Below are 16,090 nucleotides of genomic sequence, written 5' to 3'. Positions count from 1 at the left end.
CAATATGATTGATGGCTTGATCCTGGTCAGTCACGCCTCCAAGCGGTGGTACTCCGCGTGTGGATTTTGGGGGTGTGACATCGCCCAACTCTTCGAATAACATACGGACCCATCCATTTGCTTTTAAGCTTGCCCGCGGACATCTTCAATCGTGAGTTGTACAACCACACTTTCTGCCCCACTTCGAACGTTTTCTTGCGCAATTTCGCATCATGCACTTTCTTTAGTTTATCCTTATAAGCCGATGCACATTCGTATGCCTCATCTCGAATCTCTTCTATCTCGCTCAATTGCAACTTCCTCAACTTACCCGCCTCATCGTAATCCGCGTTGACTGTCTTGATCGCCCAATGCGCCCGATGCGCCAACTCCATTGGCAAATGACAACCCTTACCATACACCATCCGGTAAGGTGTTGTGCCAATCGGAGTCTTGTAGGCCGTACGGTACGCCACAAAGCATCATCCAACTTGCTCGACCAATCCTTTCTATCCGTTCTTACCGTCTTCATGAGGATCTCCTTGATTTGACGGTTGGACACTTCGACTTGTCCACTCGTTTGCGGATGGTAAGGTGTGGCTACTCGGTGGTTCACGCTATACCTCTTCAATAATTTTCCGAAGTTGAAGTTCTTGAAATGTGAACCACCATCACTTATAATAACCCGCGGAATTCCAAAGCGAGAGAAGATGTTGGATTGAACAAATTTACAAACAACCGAATGGTCGTTCGTTCGTGTTGCAATAGCCTCAATCCACTTCGAGACATAATCCACCGCCACAAGAATATAAAGAAAGCCATTCGAATTCGGAAACGGACCCATAAAATCTATTCCCCAAACATCAAATATCTCTACAACCAAGATTGGTTATAGTGGCATCTCATCCCTCTTCGATATGCTACCCATCTTTTGGCAGTTTATACAATTCCGGGCGAACTCAATTGCATCCTTAAAAATAGTGGGCCAATAAAACCCACAAGATAGTACCCGATAGCCGGTTTTATGCCCACTAAAATGACCACCGCAAGCGGACGAATGGGCATGAGTTAAGATTTCCAACACTTCCGTCTCGGGCACACACCTCCGTATAACCTGATCCGGTCCGATCTTGAAGAGATCCGGCTCATCCCAAATGTATTGCCTCACTTGGACCATGAATTGTTGTCGACGCTTTTTGGTCCAATGAGTTGGAATGGCACCCGTGGCTAAATAGTTGACGTAATGAGCGTACCACGGTGCAACGAAAGTGGAAACGGCTAACAACTGCTCGTCGGGGAAACTTTCATTAATCTCACTTACATCGTTGGTCCCTTCCACCGGAATCCGAGACAAATGATCCACTACTACATTCTCACTTCCCTTCTTGTCTCGGATTTCTAAATCGAACTCTTGTAATAATAAGACCCACCGAATCAAACGCGGCTTCGCATCCTTTTTCTCCATCAAGTACCGGACCGCACTATGATCCGAATAAACCACTACCTTGCTTCCCCAAATATACGAGCGAAACTTATCCAAAGCATACACCACCGCTAGTAATTCCTTCTCGGTTGTGGTGTAGTTGAGTTGCGCTTCGGATAAAGTTTTGCTTGCATAGTAAATAACCACCGGTTTCTTGTCAACCCGTTGACCCAAAACTGCACCAATAGTGGTATCGCTCGCATCACACATTATCTCGAACGGCTTTGACCAATCGGGTGGTTGCAAGATAGGCGCCTTGACCAAGTGTTCCTTCAAAACAGTGAAAGCTTGCATACATTCGTTAGTAAAATCAAACGGGACATCTTTTAATAACAAATTGCATAAGGGTTCGGTGATAACACTAAAACCCTTAAGGAAACGTCGATAAAAACCCGCGTGTCCCAAGAATGACCTTACACCCTTAACATTTTTAGGAGGTGGCAAAGATGATATTACCCGTATCTTTGCCTTATCCACCTCCATCCCCCTTTCCGAAATCACATGCCCCAACACAATGCCCTCTTGCACCATGAAATGACTTTTCTCCCAACTTAGCACTAAATTTTTCTCAACGCACCTTTTCAAAACCTTTTGCAATTCGTTGAGACAAGCATCAAAAGTAGTGCCAAAAATGGAGAAATCATCCATAAATACTTCGAGCGACTCTCCAACCATGTCCGAGAAAATACTCATCATACATCGTTGGAACGTTGCCGGAGCATTACACAAGCCAAATGGCATTCGCCTAAACGCAAATGTGCCATATGGACATGTGAAGGTGGTCTTGTGTTGGTCATCCGGGTGTATGGCAATTTGATTATAACCCGAATACCCATCTAAGAAGCAATAATATTTTTGACCCGACAATTTTTCAATAATTTGGTCAATGAAAGGTAGCGGGAAATGGTCCTTAGAAGTGGCGGCATTCAGTTTTCGGTAGTCAATACACACCCGCCACCCGGTAACCGGTCGGGTGGCAATTTGTTCACCACTTTCATCCTTGACTACTTGAATGCCGGCCTTCTTAGGCACAACTTGGGTGGGACTCACCCAAGCACTATCCGAAATCGGATAGATGATTCCCGCATCCAACCATTTAATTACCTCTTTTTTTACTACCTCCCTTAGGTTCGGGTTCAACCGCCTTTGGGCTTCTCGTGTCGGTTTGGCATCTTCGGTTGTGATACTTTTATGCATGACGATGGATGGACTAATTCCTTTGAGGTCGGCAATCGTCCATCCAATAGCACCCTTGTTCGCTTTTAACACCTCCATCAACGCTTGCTCTTGTGCCAATTCCAAATTAGAGGCAATAATGACCGGTAAACTGTCATTATCCCCTAGGAATACATACTTCAAATGGTTAGGCAAGTCCTTGAGCTCCAACTTTGGTGCTTCCTCCAATGATGGTTTTGTACCCGAATCGATCTCCACCGGTAAACCCTCAAATTGATGGGTCCATGGTGGTCTACCTTCTTTCATTGTAATAGTATCTTGTGCTTCCTCTTCAACCCGTAGTGCATCAGCATGTACCTGTTCAGAAAAGTCACACAGGCAAATATCCAAACCATCCTCCTCATACTCATGCGGGTTGCATCCATCTACTATGTCTGCCATGAAACACTCATCAACACCGTTAGCATTAGAATTGTTAGTAAAAACATTCAAACGCATTTTTCGATTTCCAAACGCCATATCAACTGTACCAAATCTACAATCAATAATAGCATGTGCGGTGCTTAAAAATGGCCGACCCAAAATTATATTTTGTTGTTGTTTAGGGTCCGCCGATGAGTAATCCAAGACTAAGAAGTCCACCGGGTAATAAAACTCATCAATTTTTACAATTACGTTTTGAACCATACCCCGAGGCAACTTATGAGACAAATCGGCCAAAACAACCGTCGTCTCCACCCTTGCTAATGGACCAAAGTCATATTGGTCGTATAAGCCCCCCGGTAAAATACTAACTCCGGCTCCAAGATCTAGCAACGCCTTAGCCATTTGAAAATTACCAACTTGTACATTAATCAATGGCGTACCCGGATCTTGGAGCTTAGGAGGAAGCTCTCCATTCAACACCGCACTTACTTGCCCGGTCAAATCCACCCGCTTAGGCACTTTCTTCTTGTTTTGCCTTTTTTGTGTACATAATTCTTTTAAGAATTTTGCATAAGCGGGGACTTGTTTTATCGCATCGAGGAGTGGGAGATTTATTTTTACTTGTTTGAACATATCCCACATCTCCTCTTTTTGAGGACCTCTCGACACAATAAAATTTTTCTTTCCCGGATCAAGTAGGGCCGATGGAAATGGAACTTGACTCGGTTCACCCTCAACTTTTTCATTCTTTTCACTTTCACCCAAACCCGGTTTTTAAATAATTGTTTCTTTTGGTTTAACAGGTGAAAGTTCATCATCACTTTCAATTCCCGTGATATCCTCAACCACCCCCTCAACCAATTCGGATGACAAATTGGCTTTAAATTCTTTCCCACTTCTTAAAACACTAACATGATTAATATTAACATTACCTCGTGACAAACCATGTGAAGGGTTTACCTTAGTGTCGCTTGGAAGTTGACCCTTTCCTTTCTTCAATTCCGCCACATCGGTTGCTAATTGACCCATTTGGGTTGTTAGTGATTGGATGCTTTTATCACGAACCTCATCTTTTTGCATTCGCACTTCGTCTAGTTGGTTCCGTTTTTGCATCTCCATTTGCATGCTCTTTAGCATCTCCATCACCTCGTTTCCACCCGAAGACCCCCCTTGCTCTTGACCCGTTTGGTATTGCTTTTGATAACCTTGGTTATTTCCGCCTCGGTATCCACCTTAATTATTGTAAGATGGGCGTGAACCAAAATTACCTTGGCTACCTTGAAAATTTGGGTTCGCTTGATTTGAAGGGTTCCCATATCTAAAGTTCGGATGGTTCCTCAATCCGGGGTGGTAGGTATTAGAATTCATGTTGTTGTAGTTCCTACCACCTCCTCCTTGACCTTGAACCGCATGGACCTCCTCGTATTGCCCTTCCAACATCCCTTGGCAATTTTCAGTCGCATGACCTATTTCATTACACAAAGCACAATCATTATATATTTTGTTAGTGGTTTGAACATTACCATCATCTATGGCGTGCACTTGCGGTCGGTTAGTGGTCGGTCGGGCTCTTCTTGAGGCTTGAGCTTTCCTCTTTGATGTAGTTGCCATGCTTTCCAAGAACTCCCAATCTTCATTCTCATAGTTTGTTCCAAAAGTCCCACCGGTAATGGACATCAAATCGCGAGCATCTTCGGCACTCAACCCCTCGTGAAAGGCATTCATTAACTCCCACAATTCGATTCCATGGTGAGGGAAATTCTTTATCATCATATTGAATCGTTCGAACGCTTCATGGAACATCTCACCATGTTGTTGTTGGAAGCTCCTCAACCCCTTTCTAGCATCATTAGTCTTTTGGGCGGTATAGAATTCGTCTAAGAAAGTTTGTTGCATTTCCCCCCAAGTGTAAATAGATGCCGAAGGCAAAGTGTAGAACCACTTCTTTGCCTTATCCTCCAAAGAAAACTGAAATAAGACCAACTTGACTTCATCGGCCGAAAAACCTTGACTCCCAAAAGTGTTGCAAATTGAGTCATAGGCCTCTAAATGGAAATACGGCTCCTCCGTTGCTAACCCTTTGTACTTCGGTAAACTTTGCAACGAGTTTGTTCTTACTTCAAAAGTTCTCCCTTGGTTGTTGTGAGGAATGACCACCGGTGAAGGGTTTTGAGTAATGATTGGCCTGAAATGTGCCTCTATTTCCCTTGCTTGTTCCCTAAGATGCCTTCTTGGAACACCCAATCGACCCCTTGGACGAATAGGACCCATTGGTCTTGGTATAGGCCCTTGTGGTGCAATTGGTTGTTGGGGCATCGGTGGGTATTGAATCGGCCTTTGAAATTGTGGTTGCACATGTTGTGGCCGAACTTGTTGCAATGGAATAGGTTGTTGTATTGGTGGCCCTTGTGGTCTTGGCCGAATGTGTTGTGGTATAATTTGTTGTTGTGGCATTCCATCAACACTTGCCATCCCTTGAGATTGACTTTGCAAATAACCAAACTCCCCTTGATCACCATAACCTCCATAACCGTACCCATCATCTTCATAACCCTCATAATCTTCAAATCCCTCATCATAACCATCTCCTTGAATTCCCGAGGTCTGCCCAAATGGGATGGTCGAATACTGAAAGCCCGATTGTTGTTGTTGTGGTCTAAAAGATGAAGTAGTATGCACGATAGTTGAATTAGGTGCAATTGTGAAGGTGGATGATGATTGACCCGTAGTTGGGGGAAAGAAGTGAGATAATGGTGGGATTGTGGTGGATGGATTGTAGGTGATGGTAGGCTCAGTTTGAGTGGTGATTGGTTGGGTGACATTGGATGGTGTAAATTCAGCAGTGGTATTAGGTAATGTAGTGTTTGGTGATGGTTGGGTAGAAGTAGGTATAAAGGATGAGGATGATTGACTGGTTGTAGGTGGAATCTGAGAATCAGCCATGATGTTTCTCGGTGTGATGGGTGAAGTGGGTGAACCAATGATTTTGTTTTCTCGCACTAAAACTCGGTTTTGTCTTAGCGTTCTTTCAATTTCCGGATCAAACGATAGCGGTGATGACCTGTGAGAGCCTCTAGTATGCATAAACCTGAAGTACCTGCACACTAAACACAACCAACGTAAACCCGAAAATAACAAACAAAACTATTAAATTAACACACGTTGCGCACTACTCCCCGGCAACGGCGCCAAAAATTTGACGTGATGTCGTGGGTCACGCAAATTTAATCCCCAAACAACTATAGATAGTGGTAGTAGGGTATCGAACTCAGGGAGTATGTGGAAGATGTGCTGATTGTATAGCTTTGTATTTAAACTAATATTAGACTAACTTGCAGAAATTAAAATTCGAGAGTTTGGTTTGTTGATTTGGAAAACTAAATTAAAAACTAATTCAAATCAAGATTGGTTGTAAAACAAATTAGGGGTGAACAATTATCACCTTAGGTTTCAGTTTCTTTAAACAATTGTGTGTAATTCTAACTAGAAAGAGTTACATAGACATAACTCGTGTATAGATGATTGAAGTGATAAAAGGGGACAAAGTACTCGGATTATATAAACGCGAGGTTGTTTCCCGATGACCAATTAATCAATAACCAACCCTAACCCTTCCCGTGATATCTCGGTTGCCAACGGCACCAAGAACGTACGATTAAGACTAGAAATTGCAATATTGATTAACAAACTACAAACAATCAAACATACACCATGACATTCAAGCAACGCAAGTTGTCATTCTAGAAATGCAGAAATTAAACACACAAAGGTTCAAGAAACATTCACCTAAGATGATCACCGAAGAGTTTAGCCGGACATGGCTCGGTGAATCATCATCAACATCAAACTATTGTTCATACGAATCAAAAGCACAAACCGAATGATTGAATTTGTTCAAAACCAAGCAAGTTCTCCAAAAATCGCCCCCAATGATGTCTATAACCGTCCAATCATGAAAGATACCCAAAAGACACTCAAAAACCAACTTAAAAGTGGCAGTTACACATTTTGCTCGCAGACTCCACCGTAAATTACGGCTCCACCGTAATTTACGGTGGTCATGATTCTTTTACGGCATTAGTAAACTGTGTTACGGTGGAGAAGAAAACAAAATCCAGGTCCACCGTAAATTACGGTAGGACCGTAATTTACGGTGGTGAGCTTTCTTGACTTCTTTGTTGCGTCTCGTGTTCCACGCTCGACCCGTTCTTCACCAACGCCTCCAAAGCTGCGTTTACTCCATCTTTTAGCTCCTAAACTGCACCTGAAACATAAGCACCGTAGTTATCTAATTCAAGATAATTACACGATTAAGTGGAGGATTATTTCGTCTTTTAACATGCTTAAGGGTTGTCCAAAGGACCACCCGTCAGTAATAAGTCTTTATATGACAAAATGGTTTTAAAGCTATACTAGGCGTTTAATACGCGTAAAGAGCCATTTTAAGCGATTTCCAGGTTAAACAGGAAATCTGAGTTTTCTAATCAGGTTATATAGTTCAAAACACTTTATTTATTATATAAAATCAGTAGTAATTGGATTTGTGTCAAAATACTATGTAGAACTCATTTTATGTCCGAAAACGGTATAATCGGTATTTACCGAATCAACGCCATAACCTTAGGTTATGATCAGGTTAAAAATGATTAAAAATATTTAAAAATCTCAAACTATTATATTACATCAGTGTGTAAAAGGTTTGGTGTCGAAATTGGGTTTTAGATAGGCTTTATGCTAAGTGCGCCGTTTAATTAACAAAAGCTTCTTAATTGCGCTATTTAGCATAACTCCTATTCTGGACCTCGAACTGTTATGAAACTTTAGGGACATGTTTATAAATCAATAACAAAGGTTTTTGCTCTCTCACATTCCCAAAATTCTCATTTTATGATCAAAAGGGCATTATGGTCAACTTTTAAGCATTTAACGGAAATGTGCAAACGACTCGGACAAACAACGAACCAGTTACAGAGGGTTATACTATCATGTAACCTGGTCCTAAGGAAGTCCTAAGGCATTTCTAAAGTCTACTAAAACGGGTCAGAACTGAAGTCAAAGCAAAAGTCAAAGCTTTGCGACTTTCAGTTCCGAACCGAGTCTAAACAGAAAATTGTCGGATCAACAAGCTTAGACCAGTTCTTATACTTATTACCAAGTTAAATGAATGATAAAATAGGTTACATGCCTTCTACATTGTTAATTATGTGTTAATTCAAAAATTAAGCTCCTGTTGACTTTTTCTAAGCAACTTTGACCCGACATTTGATCTAGTTAGAGTGGGAATTAGAGGGTGCCCTTTCAAGGGTTTAGAGCCCACATGATTACCAACTTATAACTACCTTTGATTCGACTAATCACTGGACCATTAATTAGTAATCGTTAAGTCAACTGTTAATTATGATGGTTTGACTTTTAAGCTAAAACTAAGCAAAAACTTAACTAAGAAAGGTTAAGCATACTTACTGAAGTCTAATGCACGATTAGGAAGGCTTAGGGAAAGCACTTGTGCTCCAGAAAAGCTCCACAATGCAGAAATGAGGTGTGATCAAAATGTTACAACTCTAAGGCCTTTTATAGTGTTCTTGATTGCATAAGATCATGACAAGCAAGGCTAGGATGGATCCCAGATCATTACAAGTGTTTACTAGTGCCTAGGAACAGTTAGGGGTCGCCCATAAGAGTGTAAAAATCGTTTTAAGTCGGTTAAAACGTTTATAACAGCCAACAGCCAACCTGTTGTCGTTGGGCACTCCTTACGGACCGTAAGGCAGGACCTTTACGATCCATAAGCCTTTGCCAGAAGGCAAAAAAAATTAACCTTTCAAGCTTTGAATAGGCAACTTGCATGGTATGATTTTGAGCCTGAATTTTTCAGTATGAGGCCTTTTTAACCCATGCTTGATCAGTTGTGTCTACCTATCTTGTAGAATTATTGGTTCATCATTACTAGAAATCGTACACGAAAGTTTATCTAGCATTATTTCATAGGATACATTCTAGTAATTAGGAATCCATTATTAATAGAAAATCACCAGGTTTAAAGGTATACTTAGATGTTTATTAATCATGTTAGGGTCTTGGGATTTATAATGAAATCGCTCAGAGGTATAAATTAACATGTCGACATGTTGAAAAATCCTGCCATACATCTTTAACTAAATCCGGGATTATAATACTTTTGTCGTACGTGACACGTGTCGTTATTTCATTTTTGACGAAAAATTTCGAGGTGTTACAAAGATTTAGGATGAAAACTTACCGAAATTGGAAGAAATCTAAGAAAAGGTGAGGAGCACAAGCTGGTCAGTCAGAGAGTTTCCAAAAGTGGAAAGAGTGACAATGACAACCCTATTTATAGGCTCCAAAAGAGGAAAGGGCTGGCCGATCGGCCAGGCATCCCGATCGGACAGCCTGCTCGATCGGACAGTCTATCTGATCGGCTGGGTTGTTCGATCGGCTGACAGCCTGATCGATCAACAGCCTGGTTCGAGTGTTCGGTGCGACGATTTTCGATATTTCGATTTCGATGGATGACGATATGAATACGATGGAGTTTCCTATTCAAATTACTTTTAGTCCCAATCACTATATCTAACATACAATCATCTATATTTCACCCTATCCTTACGTTACCATTCGACATAATTCAATTTCGATTGCATTCGATTTGAGTTTCGAGTTTCAATTCGGGTTTCGATTGATTCGATTGATCACCACACAAAACATAAAGTAAACACGCTGTTGGTGCGCTACATCTGTCGACTTCGTCTTGTATCGAGTCTTACATTGTATTGTATAGATTAGGGCGCATGTTACGAGAAAATAGGAAATTATATGTGTTTAGTGAGCAGGTTTCGCTCATAGTGACATTTGCTAGAGGTTTCGCTTATTTGGACAAGTGAAGGTTTCGCTTATGTGGTAGTGCATGAGGTTTCGCTTATGTGGCCCTGTACATATGAGCGAAACCACTAGGACTATAAATAGGTGTTCATTCGAGCGAAACCACATCGATTTCCTTGTATTCCATGCCAGAGTGCTGCCGTTGTGAAGAACTGCGTGTAATCAATTGTTAATCAATACAATTAGCAGTTTTAGTAAAGATTCAACTGTTTCTACCTCCGTTTCTTGTTATTCCGCACCTGAAACGTAGTTGAACGCCTCTGAACGACTCAATCGGGTCAGATCACGATCCTACAAGTGGTATCAGAGCTCAGGAGGAGGAGTTCTGCAGTATTCAGCTGATTTTCATTGACATTTCTAACTATGCTAAATTGAAAATAGACAAATCCTGGAAAGTTTCGGACCTAAATACGGACTAAAAATGGATCAAATGACCTTCGGATTAGGTTTCGCTTTTACGGACATAGTGTGATTTCGCTTTTCTGTCATTAGGGTTTCGCCTTTGTGACACATAATCTGTAGGGTTTCGCTCCAAATTACTTAATAATTTCGCTCTTGTGTCACGGAATGAGGGGTTTCGCTTTTAGTTCACACTAGGTTTCGCTCCAGTGAACATTATTGATTGAGGTTTCGCTTTTAGGTACACCACAGGTTTCGCTTTTAGTGCACATTTGGGATTTCGCTTTTAGGATCTCAAGGGTTTCGCTCTTGTGTTCAATATCTAGTTTCGCTCCAAAGGACTTCTGGGATTTCGCTCATTCGTCACTAATTTTGGAAAACGTGCTAGGTCACCATGGATACCGAGTTCTATAACGCGTTTGCAACACCATCTGGTCCATCTGCTATTGTTCAAGCAATGAGTATAGAAAACGAGACGGGGACTACCCAAAAGCCCTCGAAATTGATGAATATCAAAGAATATTACGGGTGGAAAGATCGATTCGAGAATTGGGTTCAGGCAAACCATCTTAGATCTTGGGAATGTATCTTGAAGAAATACGTGTTGCCTCGTACAAATTTACAGGTTTTAAAAGAGCTATCTGAGTTTACTGATCAAGAATGGGTTATGTCAAAGCTGAGAAAATGATGATCAGTCTGTTGCAACAAGCTATCAAGGAAGATATCTTTATTCTGCTACAGCACGACAAAACTGCAAAGTCAATCTGGGATGCACTTAAAGTTAAATTTGAAGGAAGTGAGAACATGATAAAGAGCAAGAAGGCGTTGCTTAAGAAAGAGTTTGATCTGTTTAGCAGTTTACCAGGAGAGGACACAAAGAAACTAATCGAACGCTACTGCCACTTAGTGCGATCAATGTCGATGTTTAGTGTTACAAAAGATCGTGAAGATTGGGTAGACAAGTTAGCCGATGCGTTACCGCAGAAAGAGTGGGGAACGTATTTGATGATTCTGAAGAATACCGGTGTTTATGATGGACTAACGATTTCTCAGTTTATCAAAAAGATCGAGAATCAGGATCTGGAACAGCAGAAGATCGCCAGGATGAACAATCCGAGTGGTGAACAGGACGTGAAGATGTACTACAAGGGTAGCATTCCGATTCCAGAATCTGAGAGAAGTCCGAAAATCCAAACTGCTTTTAGTGCTGGGGATTCAACAGAAAAAGCTGATCAGAGTTCAAACAAAATCAGCAGTAGATTCTCATCATTTCCAAGTGTCAATCCTAAAGAGTCAAATACGAGCTTTCAGTCTCAAGGCACAAAGACAGGAAATGGTTATGTGATTCAGTGCAACATCGCTCTAAATCTTCCAGAAGGTCAAAGTTTTTCGGAGGAAACTACAAAAGACCACATGGCTTTACTTGGATCTGTGTTACTTTCATATGAAGGTCTTGTTGCTGGGAGGATCGGAAATCCTATGCTTACAAAGGAGGATTACGATCAAATAGACGCCGAAGAGATGGAATTGATGGATATCAAATGGTGTCTAGCGAGTGTTCTTAGGCGTGCTGAAAAGTTCAAGACAATTACCGAGAGAAATGACTTTCTCGATGCTCATGTATCTACTTTAGGTTTTGATAAATCTAAAGTTACTTGTTTTCGATGCAGGGAGAAAGGCCATTTCAAACGAGAGTGCAAGAACAGGGAGGCTAATGGTGCTCAGAATCCGTTCGGAAAAGATGACTACTACCGGAAAGCCATTTATCAGCAGGTTGGTCAATCACAAGATTCACAGACGGCTCATGGTAGGAAGATTGAGGATTCGAAGAGAGCATGTTTGGCGGATTTCAATTGGAGCAACTATATATCTCCTGATAGCAAAGCCTGTTTAGTTGATCAAGATGATGAAAGACTACCTGAAGGCTTCAGCTGGGATATGTTTGTTGATGAAAGGGAGAGTTCAAAGCTTTTATCGCTAAGATTGTCAGAGAACCAGACATGTTTGCCACTTGGATGAAGTCTATTAGTGAGACAGTGAAAAGTGTGGAAGAACAGTCTGTTACATCTGATGAAAGCTCCGAAAGTGCTTATTAAGATTCACAGAGTGCAAATGAGAGTGTTCAGATTGATGTTAGTTCAGAAAAAGAAGTTGTATTTGATCAAACACCATCAGATTCTGGTGTATCAGATGCTGATTCTGAAAAATCTGTACAGTTTGATCAATCACCAGTTGATAGCAGTAGTGATGATGAGGAAGAGAAACATATCAATATTGCTAAAACTCATCTTTCTCCTGAAAGTTTTTATTTCTATTTTGCAGATCGCATGGAAAAGCTGAAGGCAAAAAGAGCTACAAAAGGGCATATGGAAATGAAAACTGAAAGTGTTGCTGAGGAGAATGATAAGACTGAGCAGGTGAGAAGGTGATAGAGACAGAAAAAGTGGTAGAAGTGGTTAAGACAATCGAGATTGAGAAGATTGTTGAAGTTATAAAGCCTTGCGAGAAGTGTTTGGAAGCTTGCAAGGAATATGCAGCAAAAGTTGACATAATTGCTGAATATGAGAAGAAGAAGGAGCAGTTACTGTTCAACCTTAACCATATGAAAGAATCTTATGATGTCTTGAACAAAACAGTAACTGGTCTCCAAAAGAAAAATTCAGAAAGAGAACAGGCACTGTCGATGATGAATGCAGTCATGATGACAAAGCAGAAAGCTATCAACTTCTACATCGAAGAAAATGCTAAATGGAAGCAAGAGTTGGAGACAGAGAAAATCGAGAATGAGAGAATTAAACGATTATTACAAAGATATTCTAGTTCTGATTATTTCATTGATCGTATTACTCAACTGTTGCAGGAATGGAAGCTTTTCAAGACAAGAAGCCGAAGAAAAAGAATGATAGTGGTAAGAAACCGACTGTTAGCTATAACAAGTGTCCGCCTCCGATTTGGGAAGGATATTCACCTAGAAAACCAAACGAGGAGCAACTTGAAAAAGCAGTCAATATAAAGCTAAAAACCGACACAACTGATGAATTACCAGAAAACATTGATGTCACGTTTCCCTCATCTGACACTGATCATGAGTCTAAGTTAATCAAAAAGGTGGTCGATCAGGTGTTGGATACTGATGAGGAGTCCGAGTCAAAGTCTGAGTCTGGAGGGTCAAATTCGTCAGTCAACAGTCAAAAGTCGTCGGTTAAACGGTCTTATAGCAAAGAATTTTTGTTATCAAAAGCAAATTTGGTTGATGAAACATTTGAAGTCGCATACACTTTAAATGATTCGGACAAATTATACTCTGACAAAGAGTTTCCAATAAGAAGTGTTCGTTTTGATATGATCAAAAAGGTTTTCAAAATGACAGAAATTAATATTTCTAAAATAAAAGATTTAAATCTTACTGAAAAACCTAAAAAGTACACTTCAAGAGTTCAACAACGTCTAAACAAGAAAAAGGGTTAAAATTCTGGTTCGGGTTCTCAAAAGAAACCAAACCAAAATCGTAGCTACAAAAAGAAAGGACTTGGTTTTATTCCACCAGAAAATCATAAAAATATGAAAAATTCTAAAACAAAAACAGAATTTGTGTCAGGTGGAAGTTCAGAAGAGGAACAGAAGAAACCTTTTTGGAGACAGTCAAATAAAGAGTTTCTTGCTGAAAAGAAGAAGAATGGAACTGAAGTGTTATATCCAAGAGAAACTCGTACCTGTTACAGATGCAATGAAGTTGGTCACATTGCATGGAACTGTCAGAAAAACGCAAAAATAAAACAGGGAGTTTCTCATAAATTGAAAGAAAAAGTTATTGATGTAGAACCACCAACTGACAGACTTAAAATTTTTGAAAATTCGATTTATGAGGATGGTGAGTGTTCTAAAAAGAATTTTTATAAAAAGAAAGAGAAGGACAACCAAGTGTGGGTTGTTAAACAGGTTAATGTGAATGTCGGCGATGAATCTGGTTCCACAAAACCAGAAGAGCCACAGGTTGAGGGAAAAATTTCAGTGAATGATGTCACAGTTTCCATCACTGAAATTTGAAGAAGTTAAACAGAAGGTTGGAAAGGTTGACATCTCCAATCAATTTTATAACGAGAAAACTAATTTTGATGTCGAGAAAACATTTAATGGAAGTTTAGCGAAAATATTTGGGAAAATGCTAAATGGGAAAGCAAAGGGGGTTAAAGATTTTTATGCGACTAATATGGCTTCATACAACCCTACTATGCAAGAATTGAAAGCCATCAAGTCTGAGAAGACTTGGATGGAAGTTTGTTTCCCTTAAAGTCTTAGGACTATGCCGGAGATCCCAAGTTTATATCGTGGATCAGGAATTGGCATCATTCATGTTTTATGAGTTTGTATGAAAGTTTTTAAGATTGTTTGAATGATTACAGGTGAAAGGACTACGTCGGAGCTTCCAGGTTGGTAAGTGCGAAGCAGGAATCGGCATCCTGGTTGGTAAAGTATTTATGTAGATGTGACATTCCTACAGTCGGTAATTGTGTGGTTATACTTTCAAGTGGTATTGTTTGTGAATTTACAAGTGGTTATTATTTACAATTGGTACAGATGTTGCTTGAATGCAAAACGGTAAATCAGGGACATTAGTTTGTACTTGATTCACTAACATAATAACTGACAAAATGATGAACCATATCCCCGTAATTTATAAGTGGTAAACCTTCAAAAGGTTAACACAAATTCATTTTCCTGAAAAATTATTTTGATTAAAACAAACTTAAGTGTTTTGAGATCTAAATGAGAAAATGGTTTGTGAAAGGGGGAGTTCTGAATGTTTAAGCCTAGTGGATGGCGTATTAATGCAATTCGATGTCAGTTGTCAAGTTTCTGTACAGTTTGTTTAGTTTTGTGTTCAAGTGGGTCAAGAGCTTAGTTGTTTTCAAATTTCTCTTTAATGTGTTAAAATTTTAGGGGGAGTAGAAAATTTCTGAAAATCCAAAAACATTAGAAAATTTGAAAAAGCCAAAAAAAAGAGGAAATGATAGTACATCAGTGGGTTGTCACAACATGCTAAAGATTTGAAAAGATAAAATGTAATAAACAATCTCACTGAGGATGTGTCGGTAGATTTTTACACATTTAGTAAATTGTGACGAGATATAAACATAAAAATTTCAAACTTGCTTGTTCTGTGGGTTAACAACTTCTTGGATATATAGGTAACCCCTGAAATCTTGTTTGAAAGATCCCTTATTCTGAGATACTAGGTCTTTATGCTTAGTGATATCTGGGGTATTATCCCAGGACTTCTGCTGTATGGAAGTACTGACCTAGTCCCCGGATAATGCTTTCTGCAAATGCTTAAAACATAGCATCGCCCTCAGCAAGCTGATGAAACAATAAAATTGATAGTCGCTGCTGTTGTAATTAAAAGATCATCTAAAGGGGACACACAAAAAGTCGAAGCCGTTATCTCTTTGCGTATACGGAAGTATCGACCTGAGCTCTCACGGCCCTCGCATCATGTCACACCCCTTTCTGCGGCGGAAGCACGAGGTGTGATCATGAAAGGTTCTCATTGCATACGAAAGGTAAACATACTACATGCTCATGAAAATAACTTCAAATACCATAACTTGAAATCATAAGTTAGCGTTTACAACGCGAGTTAACATAAAACATTGTCTTAAAAGGTTTACACTTTATTTAAGGACAAACACAAGCGACATCCACGAGCATAAGAGAGACCACGCGCAC

At 40.2% G+C, this 16,090-nt stretch overlaps 1 non-coding gene across 1 annotated transcript; it reads left to right on the top strand.

Annotated features, from left to right (window-relative positions):
• The first annotated feature begins 4,805 nt into the window (after positions 1-4,805).
• On the top strand, positions 4,806-4,911 carry LOC118485271. The gene has a single exon (XR_004875576.1). It is a non-coding gene; the product is annotated as a small nucleolar RNA R71 (small nucleolar RNA).
• Positions 4,912-16,090: the final 11,179 nt, after the last annotated feature.

Source organism: Helianthus annuus, chromosome 12, assembly GCF_002127325.2.
Source record: "Helianthus annuus cultivar XRQ/B chromosome 12, HanXRQr2.0-SUNRISE, whole genome shotgun sequence".
Taxonomy (NCBI): domain Eukaryota; kingdom Viridiplantae; phylum Streptophyta; class Magnoliopsida; order Asterales; family Asteraceae; genus Helianthus; species Helianthus annuus.
This window is presented reverse-complemented; position numbering and strand designations above follow the sequence as displayed.